Here is a 19,835-nt window from a genome sequence, read left to right as displayed (position 1 = left end):
GCCACGCAGCCGTAAGAGCGTATTATCGTAAATTCGGGCTGAACGATCACCATAAAGAGGTGCCTACATTATCGGAAACCAAATACACTGCTTTATATCTCCCAGCCTGTAACGCGGCCACGAACCGGCTCGCAGACCCGCACAAAAGCTCCCCGCTTGTTAAAAATCACTACTGACTTCGAAAGGGGCGCGCGGCATCGCGGCAGAAACTCGTAAAAATACGTTTAACGATTTTAAAGAATTAACAACGTTTATTGAAGCGGCCCCCGCGAGGGCAATCCCCTTCCGTAATGGAACATCGGGCATTAGCCCGATACCCGGCGTCTTTAAACCGTAATGCGCACTTGAAAATACAATGGTTCCCCAGATAAAGTTTCGAATTGATGGCCCTCTGCGCTGGCGAGCTGATGTGGATCGTAACAACTACGACGGTTAATAAAGTTTGACTTATACTAGCTAATAAGATTCGCGTTTGATAGTGAACATGATATTCAATGTAACTGAATGTTTCGTTGGATTGATAAAATTTTTGAGGAATTAATATTTTCAACACTAATCTGTTCTGAGTGCTAAAGTATCTGAATCAATACTAATGGCAAAAGAAGTTTGGAAAGGAAGCAGGTCTTAACGTAAATTACAGTGCGACGATTCGTGCAATAAAAGTGGTAGTAATAATAAAATCTTCCTTTCTTGAAGAGAGTCGACTCTCTGGCCAATAGCATAAATTTTGTGTAACTCATACGTTGAGCATACCTAAGACCACGTGAAATATGCTCCGACATATTGATCAGGTGCATCGGAGACGATACTGGAGTTCAAAGCAAACGATAACGTATTTGGAAAGTATCGCCGACGCCGTCGAGCTCTACAGCCTTCGCCATTTACTCGCGTAAGAACTCGGAATCGCGCGAGAGAGGAAACAAAAAGCGGTGGAAGTTTCCTTTGGAGATAGAAGAAATAAATAACATCCCTAAGAACGGGGGTGGAGTGGTAAGAACAAACTGTTAGCTGGAAATATATCAAACCGTTCCTTCGGCTGTTCGTCTCGACGTGTCAGAGTGTGTTTTATGTTGGTCCGTAGGATCACTGAAACAATAATTCTTCGTGATTCTGCGTCCGGTTCTGTTTCGCTTCCTCTCCCCGTTTCCGCTGAATAACATACTTCCGTTTATTTAACATATGCGACGTGTGGTATTAACTGTACTGAAAAAGTTCCAATATTAAATATATCTACCACATTCCAACGTTCGACGTAACTAATTTTACAGTTGATAATAATATATCTCTTAAATTCTTTAGGTAATCCTTTAGGTCTCTAAAATATCGTCCTCCAGTGAACCTATCACAAAAATCTGTGGCCTCAGTATGTAAACCTCTCACTCACAGAAAGCGTCATTAACAAAGGCACATATATAATTTAATAAAATATCTTCCTACGAATGTACAATCGCCCCCGTCCTATTCCTCAAAAGAGCAGTATCGCGGGGCTTCTAACGCCCAACTTCCGCAGACTTTCAACCCCATTGTTCCCCTACGATCATCCTCAGTCTGCCCGCCGTTCAATCGATGCTGAATTTTTACGGAATCTTCGTGCATCCCGTTCCAACCCTCTGTGAACGTCTGATTCTCACGATGGGTCGAGTCAATGGGATTCAAGGACAGAAATCATATTTGTGGTTGCTATGATTTACTCGAAAACATGTCAATAATTCATTATATCTGAATTACGGGCCGCAAAGGATTCACGTATGTCTCGATCATGCCGAGTGTCTCCAAACAAGGGCAGCAAAGTTTAGTACCGACAAGAAAGTTAGTTTTTGTTTTCGGGACAACTGTGGGACGCGATTATGGCGCTGGCCAGTCGGTAATCGTTCGATCCGCAGGGAAGGCACAGGCATCCCCCTTGAAAGGGATCCTTCTTCGTTTCCTGAACGGAATTGAGGTTTCGCCGGTGAATGGACCGCAGCGTATACGTAAATTGCATTGTCGCAATGCCCGGGACCTAACTCGGAGGCAGCCCCGGCGAAGGGCTGACCGGCCAATTAGCTTCTGTAGGCCCCTTGATAGAATTGCACAGCAACTTGACTCGGCGATACGCGCACAGTTAGGGGGGGTACCCAGGCAAGTACCACTCCAAGTCCAGAACCGGCTAGACTCAATTTAACCGTTCTCGCTCGAATATCGAATCGTTCTACCGGCCGAGTTGCGAGCAACGCGGACGCAGCGAGGAAACACGGCCGTCCCTTTGCGGCCGATGCGAATCCAATTTCCTGCGCTACCAACTTTCCGCTTTATCTTCCTGCTGGACGCGCATTCTTTTCGACTAATGCTAGCGCCAATTTCGCTCCGCGCCGAGTCGAAGACCTTCCGTACGAATACTTTGATCGAGACTCTACTGTAAAAATTATATTAATTCATTTGAAATATTAGCAATTTCATACATTACTTCTATATTCATTTATTTCAGGTTTACCTTAACACATTACCCACTGGCAATTATTTAATGCTCGCCAGATTCCTTAACAAGTTTTCCTATAGCATTGAGTATATGCTTATTTCTTACAAAAGTCGCACAAGTAGACTCTAGATGTGCTCTGTCACGTGACACTGTTTAGTTCAAAACACGGGGTAACGATGAATGATAGGGAGTAATGACGAACGTTCGAGATTGGCCTACACACATAGCCCCATAAGGTGAAAGACGAAAACAGAAGACAGCACGTTAGGTTAGAAACATCGAATAGGAGATATACTGGTTTTAAATTAATCCTTGATTTGTGCTTGTTTGTATGCTTAAACATTAGTGTTAGATAATTAACAAATAAAAATACAAATACATAAAAATTAAAAAGTATACTTACTTTAATTTGTCAAAAAGTTATAAGAAAATGAAGAAGAATCGGCAACATCTTCTAGTTTGATCAGCTTGCCTGTCAACTGTTTCACATTTGCGACCTAGCACTACACGCGGCACGACCGGTGACAAAAGGAGAAACTGTTCATGCTTTTCTAACAATATGTATAATATTCGTATTGGCGATTACCCCGCGTTCGTATTTCCCCCACTCACCCTTACCGGTGAACACTCTGTACCAGCGTACGGCGTCCTCTCTAGGAAAAAGTTAGAATCAGTTTTACTCCCCACGATAAGAGAACGACGGAATATTTGCAACCAAATGAAATACAATTGTGTGTCGGTGTTTACAGCATCCTCTGACATTGAGTGTGTTGTAATTTATGGGAAGCTCTATTGTAAAAGTTTAAACAGTGCTTTATCGAGCGAAGTCGTTCACTTTCAGTCGATAAAGTCACAACGCTTGAGTTGCGCTTGGTGTAGGGTAAAGAAGAGCATCGGCCGATAAAACAGTGAAATGCCTCGAGTGCCTCCGCAAGCTCAATAGAATTATCAACAGTAGAACTAGCGCGGACCACATTCCTTCGAACTTACCAGACTCGAGAGCAATTTTAAGTGTCTGGCGAAGAATATCGACTATTCTGCGACGGGGAGGGCGAGAAAGTATCGAATTCAGCGTAGGCCAGGTGAAACTACACAGATAGTTGCTACAGGAGCGTAGGTAATCAGCTCAAGAATACATGCATTTGAATAATTTTGATCATACAAAATACTTGAAACACAGACCAATAAAATAATACCTGTTCCTCTTCCAGCACACAAGATAATTTTTCTGGAGAATGAAAAAACGTTAAGAAGGTTATTTAATACTCATTCTACTTCACGAAGTGATAGTTTTATTGATCTACAGAAATTGTTAATGTCCAAGTTAAATGTACCTCCATTAGCAAAAGCTTTAACAAATATACTGAACGAAAAGCACAAACGTATCAAATTAAACACAAAAGACTGAACACTTTCTTTCTGATTGAGCTTTTTAGCAGACGTATTGTGCACAGGAATACAGCCTAATTACCGAACATCATGTCCAAGTGGATAAATATATTGGGAATTCACAGTTGCCTGGTATCAAAGTAATGGATTTTAATTCATTTAATGGATTAATTGTTTCAGAAGACAATATCTGCGCGTAATCACGTGAAATGGGACTGCTGATAAAAAATAGCTGTTAATTAGTCGATATCGAGTAATCTCGCGTCCATTTATTTAATTTCCGTTTCCTCTATTTCTCATCTATGAAATATTAAATAATTTCAGACTCGTATGAGTTGGACAATGCGTTTCCGATGAAACGCTAATTTAAATAAAAATCTTCTATTTCGTCGTTAACGATTATTCTGTGAAACAGGTGCGCCAGCATTTCTCTCGCTTGCCAGCTAACACTCGACTATTTCGTTAATTATGCAATGTAACACGTGCAGAAGTATGGAAAAAGGAACGAAAATCTTTGAACAGCGTCGTTGAGCCGGGCGTGTTCCGCATCGGTAATTACGAAAAGCCTGATATACACTAACTACTAGAGAAATTCCACGATTCACGAGTATTTGCATTTATCTCTTTGAACGGTGCCCCTCTGAAAATATTCGAGTCCCTGTTATGTTTCGAGTTCTGAAAAATAATATTACGTGTACATTGAGAAACTCGGCAGAAGAGGTAAATTACTATGCTAAAAAAAAATATTAATCTAACGAGGAATGCTCTCGCCTTTCTACGACAAAGAAAATGGTGCACTATCTGTCATTATGTGGAAATTATTCCCACCTTGAATGACGCAGACGACGATAAGAGATTGTCAAAGAAATTTTGTCATCGTTTGGGAATGACTCGACTTTATCTCAAGGTCAGTGACACATTTTTCCATTCTGCGAGTTCAAAAAAAAGCTTTCATTGTTATGAAAAGTTTTATCATTACTTGATTGCAGATCTTGACGCATTTGTAAATTCTTCTCGAGCAATGGATACCATTATAAACATTAATGACACATTTTTCTTCAAGTATACCATAAGGAATTTTCAAGTCAGCGAGAACAATTTTTCTGTTGTACTGGTTTTTGCGAAGGAAATTATCTGGATTTAAAATTTAAAAACATATGGATAATTATAATGAAAACCTATTATTTGTACCGTCGAGTACTTTTCACCAGCGGTGTACTTTCTCTGTATTTATAGTTTTGTGTTTCAGCTATTCGCCTTCCCCACGAATGCATAAAACCTAGACCAGCAATAATAGCCGACAGGCAAGAATGATATCACGATATTAATAGAAACTGTCGGCGTGGAAGTCGATCGCCACGGTAAAAGTGAATTGCTTTAACGATTCCCAATCTTCGGATTGGATCGTGTTGCCTCTCAGAGCCGCAGGGAAACAATCCTATAGTGATTCTCCGGAGGTCCGTTTCCAACTTCTCTGCTGTTCAGTCATAGAATACGCTACCAATTGCGTAGCGCAAATTGCGCTCCACTTACTATTCCGTGATATTGGATTTCTCGAGACGTCATTGTGGACACGTCGGAATGTTATTATAACACCCCATCGGTCACGTTGCCAATTAGCATCACAGAACGTCATTAGTCTAAACATAGATGCAATTAACACGTCGCCGCCGCCTGCGGTTAATAAACAGTTTTCAAAGCTCCACGATTGACAGCCAGAGGTCTTTTAATAAGTTGTTCAACAGTAATATCAGTTTCCATTGTAAACCCATCTTCAAGAGCGTAACGGTAATTTGTTCTAGATTTATTACTTGAAAGAAGGTTTTTAAGTTCCTCTCTGATAAAATGTTAAAGAAGAAGGAAATTAATTTGATAAGATTGAGGAACGTTGATTGGATTCCAATATACAAGGTGTCTCCGAAATGGTATACGATTTGCAAATGGACAAAAGCGTACGAAGAGGTAAGTGGAAAATTTTGAATAAGAATTTTCCTCTACGCATTTGGACTTTGAATTTAGGTCAGATACGTGCGTCATGTAGGGCTGAGCCAAAGAGCCTGTTCATCATTTAGCGTTTCTACACATTGTAAGCGCGCGTCTATATGCAACGACCAGGTTCCCTACATCGATTTATTTGGATATGAAGTCTCCATGAACTTCGTGCCAGAAAATGTTACCTTACACCAGAGAAGTTCAGCGTCTGCCTGTACGGGCAGCGATTTTCTTGCCCTGGGCATACACATGCAAAGTCACCCTCTCTCCGGAGTATGCACGACAGAGACGAAACGCGTCACGTCACCGTGCCGCGGCGGAATCGTGGAGGAATAGCGCGGTAGAAGGGGAAATTAGAGTGGGGGAACAAGTCTTGATCTGGCGACACTGGGCATACACAGAACGACGGGAGCGAAACCACGCCCCTGCGGGCAGGGCTGCACGTATTTGTCGCAGCTACGTGGCCAGTTACGACCTACCCCCACTCCGCTAAGCCCGTAGCTGTGCCCTCGGGCAACGGCAGACGACCTTGACCGCAAATAGGCACGTTGAGCAGTTCTACCTTACATCTTCCATTTGTTCTCACATGAATCAATTTCACCTCAACTTATTTGGTTTCACTTCTCTTCGGATTGTACCACTTCGTGAACACCGTATATAAAACTTGAAGCTCCCATTCGCGTCTCTTCAATAAGAAAACTTCGGCTGAGAATAGGGAAAGAATTTTTACAACTCGAGATCAGACTGCAGTGAAACGTGATTAGCAATGGAAAATAAGTTCCAGTAATATTTACGTATATTAAACTATTATTTGTTGCGCTCAGCAATGGCGACCATCGTTCACCGTCTCACGCACACCGAACGCGAAAACAACGGAGAAATGGGAAACCGTGTCAAGAGGTATCGGTTAACGGCGATTTTACAATGAAGTGAGTGATACAATAGCTCACAAAGGAAAACGGAACGCGAATTCAAGGGACGTCGATTAAAGGAAATTCGAGCTCGAGCGCCATACACCCTTCATAATTGAGAACGTCAAAAGAACAGTCCACTTCCGAACGGCTCCATCGACCGGAACATCCCTATCGACTGCGGAAAGTCATTTGTCGATGATCCACTTTAATTGTCGACTACACCTACAGCGAACACAAAGAACTACAAACACCGTCTTTAAATGATATCGATCGTGTTTTGCAATTTTCAGAGGCAATTGACATTTCAATCCATTTTTTGTGCACGTTTCATGCTCAATTATTAATTTACAAGTCAGGCATGGAAATATGCGTTGGAACTATGAAGTGGAACATCGTCGGATATCACACAGAAAATTATGGTTACATAAAGCGTTAATGTATAAAGCGAAAGTGGTTGAACTATTATCCTAAGCCCTTTTATGCAACTACTTATGGGGAGCGTACGAGGGTCGAAGGTGGCCAATTATTTTTACAGCAACCGAATGTTTACCGGTTCTGCACAAGTTACAGGTAGGTCTACCTGTCAGAGTTCGTGCTCGCGAAGATTAGCGCTGGAGAGCAACGAGCGCAGCAGCGAATGAAAATCGTATTTCCGACGCAATTAGTTCCGTATTGTATTACATTCCAGTCCGGCAGAACTATGAAAGGCCGAGTAATTTAAACAGGATTCGTGCGACCGTAGCGGCCGGTCAAAGCTTTGAGCACAGTCGACGTGTATCTCCGCTCGTTTTTCATCTTCGAGCATAGTTGGCCATATATATTGCGAGGCGCGGCGAGAGGAACGAGGAAAAAATCGTTCGAGTATTAAAGAGTGCGCAACCCTTAAACATCATCTCCTCCACCGGGGGATCGTCTTCGTTCCACGGCGTTCGTGAAAATTCAATCATGCGAAACGCGCCCGTCAAGACCTCGTTACTTCTTTCACCGTTCAAACGAGCTGCCTCGATTTTTACTTTTTTTTTTTTCTTTCGTCGACGAAGAAACGAGAAACGCCAATCCATAGACGCGATTTCATTGATTCGCAAACCGCTAAACCAACGAAAATGAAACTCCCGCCCGTGGAATACTGATCGGACCCCGACTCTCATCGAGCCGGAAGTAGCGAATTACTTTTTCTTATTTACTCGCGGGGGGTCGTGGGAACTCGTTCGCTAATAGGGATTGATTTCTCCGGTCGTTTTGTACTTTTTATTAGGCGGGCGGTGGATCGAGTGAATGAAAGATCTATCTGTGTAGTGCTAATACCATTATATCTGCCGGAAACCTAACAATACGATTTTTAATAATTCTGCTGTGTCAAAAGGAAGCTTAAAAGTCATAGTGTATATAATAATCCTAAGCAAAACTATTAGATAAATGAAAAACTGAGGGTTAACCCTGTAATGGTATCCTGGGGTCTCTCATGACCCCATTCAAATTGACTGCATTCCGAGACAATTGATGTGAAATTTCTTTAACTCCCCTTCAACATTTGACTTTTGTAATGTTAGACTATACACGTAAAAATATTTTAGTAAATTTTAACTGGATTTTTAGGAAGACCTTAGTGTAGTACTTCTTGGTCGGAGGACATAATACCTACACCACCTCAGGGTTAAAATAGCCGAGAATATTCAAACCCAATATTTGAAGGAAGCGTTAGCAGGTAAGTAATTTTTCGTGAAACGGAATGCTCTTCAAGTAAGATTGATTAATTGCCACGCTCGAGCGAACTGCACAGTTTGCCCAGAAAAATCCTGGTCGCTCCGAGGACCGTAAACAAAATCTCGTCGCCTGAAAAACGTACTTCTGGCGTAGTAGTCTTCGCTGCCAGCCACATCGTGATCGGGGCCTGTGTTTTCAGTAAACCGTTCAGCAAGATTGCTCACCGACACAGTTGCGCCACTTCGTATCGGAACCGCCGTGTGTCCCGAATGGCGGGCTTGATGCCACGGTTGCTACTTCAAGGGAGCAATCCAATATGGACACGCAAAAACACGAATTTATTTCGCGGCAAAACAGTCGTACGTGAGTATAGAGACACGCAGAAATTTTTCAGAGCCAGTTAGAAACGTTTCAAATTAACACAATTTGTGTCGCGCATCTTTTAGCCACCCTGTAGACTTGGAAATGAATTTGTGCGCCAATGGATCGAAGTTATGAAGTTTACTTATGCTCTACGAAATGGGAGAGTATCTAGAGATCGATACAATGAATCGCTTTGCTTCTCACTTCTTTTTGTATTAAATAAATTGCTTCGTGGTCTAACAATGGAAACGTTTAACCTTTTCTAGTAAAGTCATTTTATTTTTCTAGATGGCCAAGCTTAACTTCAATGAGTTCCATTCAACAACGATGCTCCAGTTCTTCGGAGAGCTTGAAGTTCTTCAAAGTAACTGTTTCCTACAGGGTGACCCAAAAATGTTGTACTTCATTGAAAGGTACGATTCCTAAGGTCATTTAGAGTAACTTTTTCCTTTGCGAAAACGTTCTCCGCAGCTTTGTTAAGGAGTTATTAACGAAAAACGCAGACCAATCATAGCGCGGCTACAGCGGACTGATTCCTACTCGATCGTCAACATAATTTGACTGCAGCATATTTTAAGAAGAACCTCAGAGGTCACCTCTAATTGAAATCGACGATGCAAGCATTAAATTCGCAATTATCGAAATAATTATTGTAATAGTCGCAAAAGGTCGCGATGACGTTGTGTTTATACGACAAAGGCCAATTATATGCATTCTATAACAAACGCGCGTTCTCCGCTGCCGCATAATATGGCAAATGAAACAGCAAAAGTGGACACAAAAGGAATCCAAACGAACAGAAAATATTTCAAAAGAATGAACCGCCATGAGTCGTTGGAAACAAATGGTCTTTCAAGAACAATTCTAATTAATATTTTCCCCCAGCCGTGGATAAAAAGCGTCAACTTTTTTGCCTCAATCCGCCCATCCATCACGATGAAAGACCCGCACGTCGTTAAATTGAATTCAGTTTTTGCGGATAGCACTTTCGTCGGACAACGTGTGTACAAAACATTATTCCAATTTCGTTCGGAGACCGTCGATGCCGATGGGAAGTGAGAAATCGTGTCCGTTTCGACGTGACGCGCCGGGATTCGATGATTTTCAACTCGAACGAGAGGATCGATCGGCACGATGCAACGCACGGTGGTTAAAAATTATTGTTGTTGATCGCACGTGTATTTAACTGCGTTAGAATTATTCGCAAAATTAAAATGCAAACACGAAATTACTCGATGAATTTACTGAACGTCCGATAGTTTTGCTGTGCCATATCCTAAAACGCTAATTGAGAACGCTGGCTAGGTAACCGCAGCATTGATCAATAAATAATTCAAAATGTTACCGGTACCGATTAACAAAAATCTCTCTGAGTTGATAGTGCGAGGGTTAATGGACGATTTTGGATGGAGGACTTCGACGGAACGTGAACCGTGCAAATGCAAATGCACCACCATATATGTAGGTGGTGTTGGCAAATGTCGCAAGCAAGTTTGCGAATCGCGCGAAATCTCGACTCGCGCGGCGCCCTAAGCGGCTGCCGCTTATTATTACGTTTGAAAAGCGCTGCTGCTTTCTCGGACTGTGCGACACCGTTAATATTCCGGTTGCAGAATAAGCCAGACAGAGTTAACTCTCGACGGTCGCCCGAGAAGAATGAGCGCTCTTGGCGAGAGGTGTGCAAGCGAATTATGCGAGAGACACTACTTCTTCTTGTTCGCCGTATCAAGACTGCTCCCTGATGCTTCCCGGTGCACGTGTACTCCTTCCCGAATGCGGCGACACACTATCACGAATAATTAAACGCCGACGATAATCGGCTTCCATGCACATTGCAAATTGCATCGCCGAGCCGACAGTGGGTCCGATGTCGTCTCGGCGTTGCTTTGAAATATTTAACGCCTTCACCGGTCGCTCGGCAATCCGAAAAATTCCAGAAAATCAAGGTAATATATTAGAGGTACCCATAAGTAATTAATTATTTGCAAAGAATCTGTTTTGTCTCTAGTTCTGTACCGATCCTTGAAGAGGAAACACGTATTCTTTTACAGTTTTCAATTGCAATGGGAAGTTTTACCGCACCCCCCGTACTTGCCGGATATTGCTCCCTCTGACTATCATCTTTTCGGATCTCTGGAGCATTATTTATGAAATAAAACATTCACTTCTGCAGAAGATGTAAGGAGGCACCTTGAGTCATACTTTGCTTCACGAACCCTGGATTTCTATAAGATGGGGATTGAGAATTTGCAGGAAAGATAGCAAACTGTCTTTGACAATAATGGAGATTATATAACAAATTAAGAAATAAAAACCTGAAAGAAAAACCTGTTTTTTGAGCAGTGCACATAGCAAGTTGAGTGAACGAAAACGTGCACGTTACGAAAGGTGGAATAAGCTAATGCGATACCGAGAACTCTTTTAATCTGCTTGAATGTTGCAAATACCAACTAAATTTGGCACACTGAAAATATCAGCGCAGAGATGCACTTGTCACTCCGGATAAATAAATATAGCTTTTATTTCTGGGACACGCGACGCTCGATCTGACAAGTGGCAGGATTTGTGGCGTTTCGTTCAAACACTTTTAGAAATCTTCATTTAACACTTTGATTTCATGTTTGCACATTCTAATTCAGACATTTCGTCGAATACAGAGACCTCGGCCGACCCAGAATATTTCATGAGCAGAAGTGAAGTTGATACAAGACAGCATCAACTTCAACACGGCACGTATGTTTCAGTTTAAAATACATTTTAATTGGTCGCGATCATTTTCTCCTTTCAAAGCAGAAAATTGGCAGTCTTAACACCAAATTGAATTTCCGACGAAAGCGCTTTTACAACTCCAATAATTGTGAAATAGAAAACCGGACGTTTGACCGGGGTAGGTTTAGCGTTAAATATTCATTGCCGTTTAGACAGATATTGATCTCGATCGAATGCCTAGCCGTGAAAACGGCTTTATTACACAGTTCCTGTGAAAGTTCAAACTTCGGGAGCACGACCATAAATTTTCGCAAGGGCTGTAGCTCACCGCTCGGCGTTGGATACGACCTCTACCAAAAATTTCTGAACCGATAGAAACGATGTAGAAGTGAAACCCAAGACGAAAATTCAAGGCAGCTTTCAGCAGAAACAATTTGTCACTCGCGCAGCCCGGTCTTTTGTAACAGTTGCTATACATCCGACGTTCCAATATGAATCGCACTGTTATCACCATTTTGGAACCTAATGCGGATTAGGTCATCCTTCCAGAAAAAGATCCTAAATCCTTACCAAAAGTGCATTGATCTTTGTTTGTCGTAAATAGTAATTAAAAATACGCTCTGTTGGTTCAGCAAACTCTGTCAAATAAGCTTACGTCTCTGGAACGTCGGCTGGTAATGAATCTCCGGCTTAATGTTGCTGGAAACGGTTTTAATCCTGCGAAAGTCGCGATATATTGCGAGGGACGCAGAGATCATTTCATTCATTTTTATATACAGAAATGACAGTATAAACACGTACGAGCTTATCGTAGGTCAATATTCATATTAAAATAGGTTATAAACAAATCATTGTTTTATTCTAAAAGAAGTTTTTGGAGGAAGTTTAGCGGAGTCACTAATACAGTTTTATTCCGATATAAGGCGATGGCCCGGGGACGCCTTTCGCCGTATTTCGAATGTAGCGAGAAACAGAAAAGACAGAATATGACATACCCTCTCTTCAAAAGCGGGGATAGCGATTTTCTTATTTCGAAATAAACAGCGTCGGCTTGTATCGGTATGAAACTATACATATTGACGGTCGCTTGAGTTTATCCTCACCGCCAAGCGACGGGTCACGAATAATTATTTTAGTATATATAAAAACGAATAATTATTTTAGTTAAGTATTATATAATCACTTTAATTAAGTATTTTAGTTTATTTTTCTTTACTTTCTTTATTTTCTTTAGTTGATCTTCTAAATTATAATTGCTTTTATTTGAAAATGAGAGAAAGAAGATTATACACAGACTTAATTTCTTTCATCCTTGCAAGATATTTCTTCATCGCTCTCGCGTAAATGATAAGACGACTAATTGAGTTGATAACGAGAGCAAGTAAAGCTTGTCGAATGAAGCTCTTGCTAGGAACGCGAAAACACCACTTGTCAAAGGGTTCCCGTGCAGAATCTCAAAATTCGAAATAATGTCCCGCGATAATTATCCCCCTTCAGGCTTTCCAATTTCGAAACTGGGGAGACTCATCGAGCGTGACGGTTCCTGGCAAAGGTGCGATTTCGTGGTGATATTCAAGCTTGTGGTGGGATCACTGATAGGGTCAGGACACGGGGTCGTCGATCGCAGGTGAATCCTGAGCCAGTGGTTCTCAAACCGGGTCCTTGCTGCGCTAGAATCGATCGGTCTTCCACTAACACGGATAAACAGCTCTCCCACACGGCTGTCTGTCAGAAATTCGCGATAATGGGAGAAACATTCTCTGGAACTATCCGTCGTGATCACGTTTGGTGAGCTCGAGGTGATTTCTAGACGATGATTGATTCTTATACACTCTAAATGTGTTTTATTAAGGTGACAGTCTGGCATATACTGCCATTTTATAAGACTTGTCAGGAAACAGTTTCGTTGTGGGCTTTTGCACACACATCTACCACTATTTTAATCAGACGATATATTTGTTTCAAGCCAAAGTATTAAAAATTGTGTCAGCTGCATTTCCTTGAACATTATCCTTTTAGAAGAGTGTCATTTTCAGGTTACTAAGATTTTTTTAAAAGGAACCAAAAGTCTGCTTCATGTTGTTCTTTTGCACACATATTTACTATTGCTTTGACTATACAATATGTTTGTCTCAAGCCAAAATACTTAAAATTGTGTCAGCTGTATGTCCTTAAAAATTATCTTTTTAAAAGAGTGTCATTTTCAGGCTTTCAGATTTTTTCAAAAGGAACCGAAAGACTGTTGTGCACTGACTTCTTGCACACATATTTACTGTTACCTTGGCAATACAATGTATTTGTTTCAAGCAAAAATCTTTGAAATTGTGGGAGCCGCACTTCTTTGAAGTCCTTTTAGGAAAGAATATCTTAACACGAAGTTGCGTTTTCATTAGTAGATTGCGAATTTTCATGAAAAAGTTTCGGTATCGGTTACTAAAAATAGGAGTCACATAAAATATTTTCTCGTCTACTTCTCTTGATAACTTTAATGTGTCCAAAATAGTGTAACGATAGTCTTACATACTTCTGACGTGTTAAATACTCTTTTGCATTTATCTGCTCATTTTGTCATAAATTCCACAGTATAGTGATGATATTCTGTGTATGACTAAATAAATTCCGTTTTTGAATCGACAGACGCGACATGTACAGCTTCTAACAATTTCTACGTGAACCAATCGGAAGTTTGAATGTTTCCAGAAATCGGAAACAGCGGAGTTCAATTTAATTAATTACTGCAGACCTTTCTATTCAACGAGGAGTGCTTTAGTCGACAAGTTTTAGCGATCGCTGAGAATGAATCAGCACCAAGAAGCAATTTATTTTCCTACATAGTCCCATGCTACACTTTTTACTGACATCGTTGGCTTGTTATCATCGAGACTAGTTAGTAGATTTCTAGAAGTACTAGAAATTCTAGACTAGAAGAGAATTTAGCACAATTTTCCTTGGTTTTTTATTTATTCAAAATACTAGCGAGGAAAAATTAATTCCATTTAATTGATCGTCTAGCATTTTCCATTTTTAGCACCAAGAACTTAAAAATATATTTCTGACAACCGATTCAGATTCCACAGGGTTTTGATGGTAACGTGTACTTGAATAAAGAAAAGAACTAAAAAATTTGTGTAACATCACAAATTGTAAAAAAAATCTGAAATTCGTTGTTTTGACGGTCCCGGTAGTTCTAGTGTTTCCCGAAATTAACACAGACAATTTTAATTTTTCAGGAAGACGCGCAATCTGGCGATGATAACGGCGAAGATAGAAGGTAGTGAACCTATTTGGCAAAGGATAAGCGTTCCCTTATGTCTGGCACGGTGCTGAGAATGATTAAAAAAAAAAGTCTGTTTCACGTCGATCTAGGGAACACCTATCATGCTGCAATTTCGCGCCCAACTTATTCCTTAATACACCGCCGTTACTCATATCCGGAGTGCATAAAAACTGCGTGGCGCACCTGTGGCGCATTTTATCTATCAATCCTTCGAAAGCGAAGCGGCAAACGCCGAGAAAAATGAGAAATCGATAACCTACGCCACTGTATATCTAAACATTCAGTCCGGGCGCGGGAGACATTAACCTGTCACTGCCGTCTGATGAAGAAATGTATCGGGCTTGTACCCGGTGTTTCTTGAAAAAAACTAGTATACATTATCGGAGAATCGATTTTATTTAAACGCTTCAAAGAATTATGAGGCTCCAGCTGAACGAAAGTGTCGGACCCGAGTATTCGTGAGACGTTTAAAATATTTTATAGAAAGTATTCGAATCGAGATGGTACAACGTAATAATTTTCATTAAAATATGCGCAATAGAAGTTTCCTGCGACAGTGATGTTATAATGTTATGCAAGGTGTTCGACTACAGGTGGTTCTCCAAGACAGTATAAGACGAAAATGAGGAATAAAAAATTGTGATTCCAGCTTCATTTTTTAGTTATTATCCCGGCCAATAGAGGTGTACGTTGCCTACGTCATAAAGGCGCGCGACGGTCACGTATCAAAGGGGGTCCTCGCTCGCGCCCAATGGTTAGGCTTTGACGTCACACACTGTAGCCAATAATTCGGTTAGAACCGAAAATGCATGTGAAATGATCCAATCGGACACGCCGAATTCTTGCCAGGTCATTTTTTGCGAGGCAAGCGGAGTATCTGTCATTTGATACGTGACTGTCGCGCGCCTCTATGACGTCCAAGCAACGTACATCTCTGTTGGCCGGGTTGCCGCATTTTAGGCGGATTTTTAATTGATAATAACTAAAACATTAAGCCGAAATCGCAATTACTTTACTCTTCATTTTAGTCTTGTATTGTCATGGAGAACGACCTCTTCAATTCTCTACCACCTGCAGTCGAACTGATAAGAGAACTGATCAGAGAAATCTAGTAAGAGAACTGATCGTTCGACCGTGCTTCAGTATTCACATTGTTTAATAAAAATCTGTGTGAAAGCGAGTGCTCGAATCGAAGACGAAGAATCCGATTTCAGAGGCGATGTTCCGCGTCCGAAGACGCCCCGTACGTTTCTATTTCATTTACAGGCGCATGAAATGGTTCTGTCGCCAATACTGTCTTCAATCTTCCTCCCTCGCGCGCTTCGGGCTGTTCCGTGCTCGCCGGTAAAACGTTCTGCTTTAAAGCCGAAGCGTTTTTGCACTCGGGAAATGCTGAATGTCCGTGCTACCCTTGAATTTACCATTTCTCGCGCTTCGACTAAACACGGGTGAATAAAGACCGTGTGTTCGTGAAACAGTTCTCATTTGATAGCACTTAACATCGTTCTGAATGCGCAGAAAATTCCCTGTCGTCTTGTTAAATTTTTTATCGAGCACGACCCGTCGAAATGCGCGGCGAAAAATCTGGTTGAAAATCATTCTGAACCGTTCCACAGTGTATTCCTGGTGGTAAAAGCCGAAAGTAGGTGGAACTATTTGAAGAATCGTACACTTTTGTTGAAGTATCTCTATTCCTAAATAGAGTAAAGTAGCCTAATGTGAGATCTATTTTTTTTTTAAATCATAACCCTCGATTAAGAACACTTTCGGTAAAAATGGCTCAACTTCGCCTTGGCAACCCAGAAATTTTTAACTTTTTATTATACAATCCTGTACATCTTGGCGAGAAAAAGCGGCAAATCGAAATTTTAAGGCGAGGAATTCACTGGTTCGAAAGATATTCGTGTTGAAAGTTGACCAATATTAACACGTTAAGCGCGGAAATTCTATTTATGGATTTTCGACAAATATACTTGCCATTTTGGAAGGTACAATATACCAAGTAATAATTCGCAGCCACAGTTGTTGCCGCCTCTGTACGTTACCGTACCGATAGAACAAGAAAGAGCAGCAACAAGCCATGACCTTGACAAAGTTTCTGTATGCAGACACAACAAAAACTAGCGTGTCGTGTGGCCAAGTGTGCACGAACTCGATGAATCTTCGACATCGATTTACTCGAGAACGAAGCCTTGAACGAGGTAACATTATTCTTTTCTCTCGACTGACATTTTCATGTAGATTCTTCTGCTCGCAGCTAGTGCCACCGGATCGGTAACAGTCTGTATTTCGTCATTTTCAGATAAACAAGAACAGCCTTTCAAGGGAGGACCAATTTCGATCGTATTTTGCCGGTTGAACGCGCAGCCCCGGGCCGCCTTTAGGCGCCGCAAATCGTTCAATCGTTATCGAACTTCGCAGTCCTCGGCAACATCGCCGGCACAATTTCGATCCGAGCGAGTTTCCCCGCTATTTTACTTTCTCCCGTGATTCCATTCGACTGCTTTGTGTTCATCTATCGCCGCAGTTTCGCCGGAGAACTTTGACATTTACGACCAACTGACCCCCTTATATCATGCAACCGCGACAGCCAAGCAAGAACGGACGCGAATTACATTTCCAAGAAATACCAGTCCCGGAGCTCCGTCAAATGTCCGCGAGACGAATATTGTGCTTTAAACAGGCACAAATAAAGCGATTTAATGTGGAGAGAAAACGCTTTGAAGACTCGTTTTATTCTTCGCGTAATGACACCGAAGGGAACTGGGATAAGAGCAATCAGAGGTAACGTAATTACGAATCGGAACGTCTTTCTCACTTATTCTAGAAGAAACGTCGATTTTCCCGATTCCTTTTTGCTCTGGCTCTGTCTTTGATTAAACCGTACGTTCGATGTAACGTTAAACAATGAAACACCCAAGACATTTTTATACTCTGCCCAAATGTAGGACAATCTTTAACAAACGAGGACATGATTAACCCTCGTACTCCTGCGAGTTCTAGCCGGGGTCATTTCTGACCCACGCCGATATTTCACTAATACATATTGACACGGTCGCTCAAGCTTATCCCCATCGCCACCCAGTGTCGTCATATTAAGACTTCCACTGTACTTTACCCCCTCTACGACGCCGTTCCCCTTCTAATTTCCCCTTCTACCGCGCTATTCCCCACGCTTCCGTCACGGCCCGGTCACGTGACGCGTTTCGTCTCTGTCGTGCGTGTGTCACAATGTCACGTGACTAACCCGGTACTGGCAGAGAGAGAGGGTAGTAACTTTTCCCCTCAATTCGTGCCCCCTCCCCTCATCTGGCGACACTGGGTCAATTAATGAATTGAGTGCACATTTTTCTTTTAACCTATACAATTTTTTTCCCGCGACAAGTTCACAGAAACGTTCAAAAACTTGACTTTTGTCGGCCAATTGTGCCAAAAGTTAAATTTCATTAAAATGTCCTGCTGTGTTTTACGGTTTAATGAAACGAAGCCTTTCCCAAAAACAAAACTTGAACCATATATTTTTCACATATTCTGTGGAAGAAAAAAAGAGGAAACGTAACGCGGAACTGACAGGCCCCGAGCGGATAGGTGCTCGAATGATCAGTGATAATAAAGTTTTCGTTATAATTAGCTCGTTAGCGACGCGTCAGCCGGTTTTTCCATCGGCGGCAAACGACGTAATCGGTGATATATAATAATTTTCCATCGGAGCACGTAATCGATTAGGCCTAGTCTACCCGGCGCGGCAGCGGCGTGCACGCGCAAGTGATTCATTTTTGTCGTGTACTTTCATCTCTCTTTTTTTCCTAACGACTCGCTGGTAAAAATCGAGAAAGGAAAAAGACGAAGGAACGTGCCCCGGCGCAAAAACGCTGAACTCGTAAAGAACACGTAAAGCCGCCGACTGTATAGCCGGTGCCATGATACCCCCCTCCCCCCGCCGTCCGCCGATTGCGCTAATAACACCACTAAAGCATTTAACGGAGAGAAAGACTGCGCGACTCCATTGATCGCGGGAAAAATTTCACTAACGAGCGACGCTCGCCAACGTCTTTACCAAGACGTCCCGTAATTTAACAGATGGAGGCAATCTTCGTGTTTCAATTAGAAAATTAGAAGTTATATAAACAAATGATTAAAAATAACAAAGTTACGTCGCTGGATTGATATTATCTGTTCCAATATGCTGATGTGTACTGCTTGATAATCGCGAGCGTGTTCTTGATCTTGATACCTGTATCTTACTACAATTGTGACATTATCTTGAAGTATTAAGTGTATCGCACAAATTTTCAATCAGTAGCGAATATTTAAAGAAAATATTTAAGCAAACAAAATTAGTCACAGTAGAAATTAATGAAAAATTTCTTGAACATCAAGAGCTGCATTTTGATGTTTCCATATTTCATGAAAAAATGTTTCATTCCTGTAAAAACGACTTTTGCGAAAAATGCTTCGTTCGTCTGATTCAATATTTCGTACACAATGCTTTCCACGCTATGCAACATTCTCCTACACTTTTATCAAAGTCCTCTGTACAGTAATTTCCATTTTATCATTAAAACGTTAATAACGCAAAATATTGGACACAAAAAATAACATTTTCATCATAAAAATCCCGGAGTTGTTAAAAGCATTTGCCATGACATTTTGCGATGAAAGAGTTCGCGGGGAAAAATATCCTGGCGAAAAATTATTTAAAATGCAGCCTCGGAGGGCAACCTGGAATTTGTTATAATGATAAACGCGAAACTCGTAAACCGAATGTTTTGGTTTTATTATCTTCGTGTCCGTTTTCTGGCGAGAGCACACAATTTCGCGTGTCTCTCAAAGATAAAGTGGCAAATATATGTTGTCCACCAGATACCGCCATATTTGCGCACTGGGATCTTCCTCGTGCTGCACCTGCCTGCCTCTGGATTTGACGTTGCGTCCACTGAAAACGCTTTCGCAATTCCGTGTTTGAGAAAGAAATGTGAAACATTTATTGCAGGTATCTTTTGACGCGGGGACAATCTAATCTTCTTTC

The 19,835-nt window shown here is 41.5% G+C and overlaps 1 protein-coding gene across 1 annotated transcript in view; it reads right to left on the bottom strand.

Moving 5' to 3' along the window:
* The window catches only part of Hwt (SH2 domain-containing adapter heavyweight), a 272,150-nt gene that overhangs the window by 199,118 nt on the left and 53,197 nt on the right, over positions 1-19,835 (bottom strand). The window lies entirely within an intron of this gene.

This window comes from Halictus rubicundus, chromosome 7 (genome assembly GCF_050948215.1).
Source record: "Halictus rubicundus isolate RS-2024b chromosome 7, iyHalRubi1_principal, whole genome shotgun sequence".
Lineage (NCBI taxonomy): Eukaryota > Metazoa > Arthropoda > Insecta > Hymenoptera > Halictidae > Halictus > Halictus rubicundus.
This window is presented reverse-complemented; position numbering and strand designations above follow the sequence as displayed.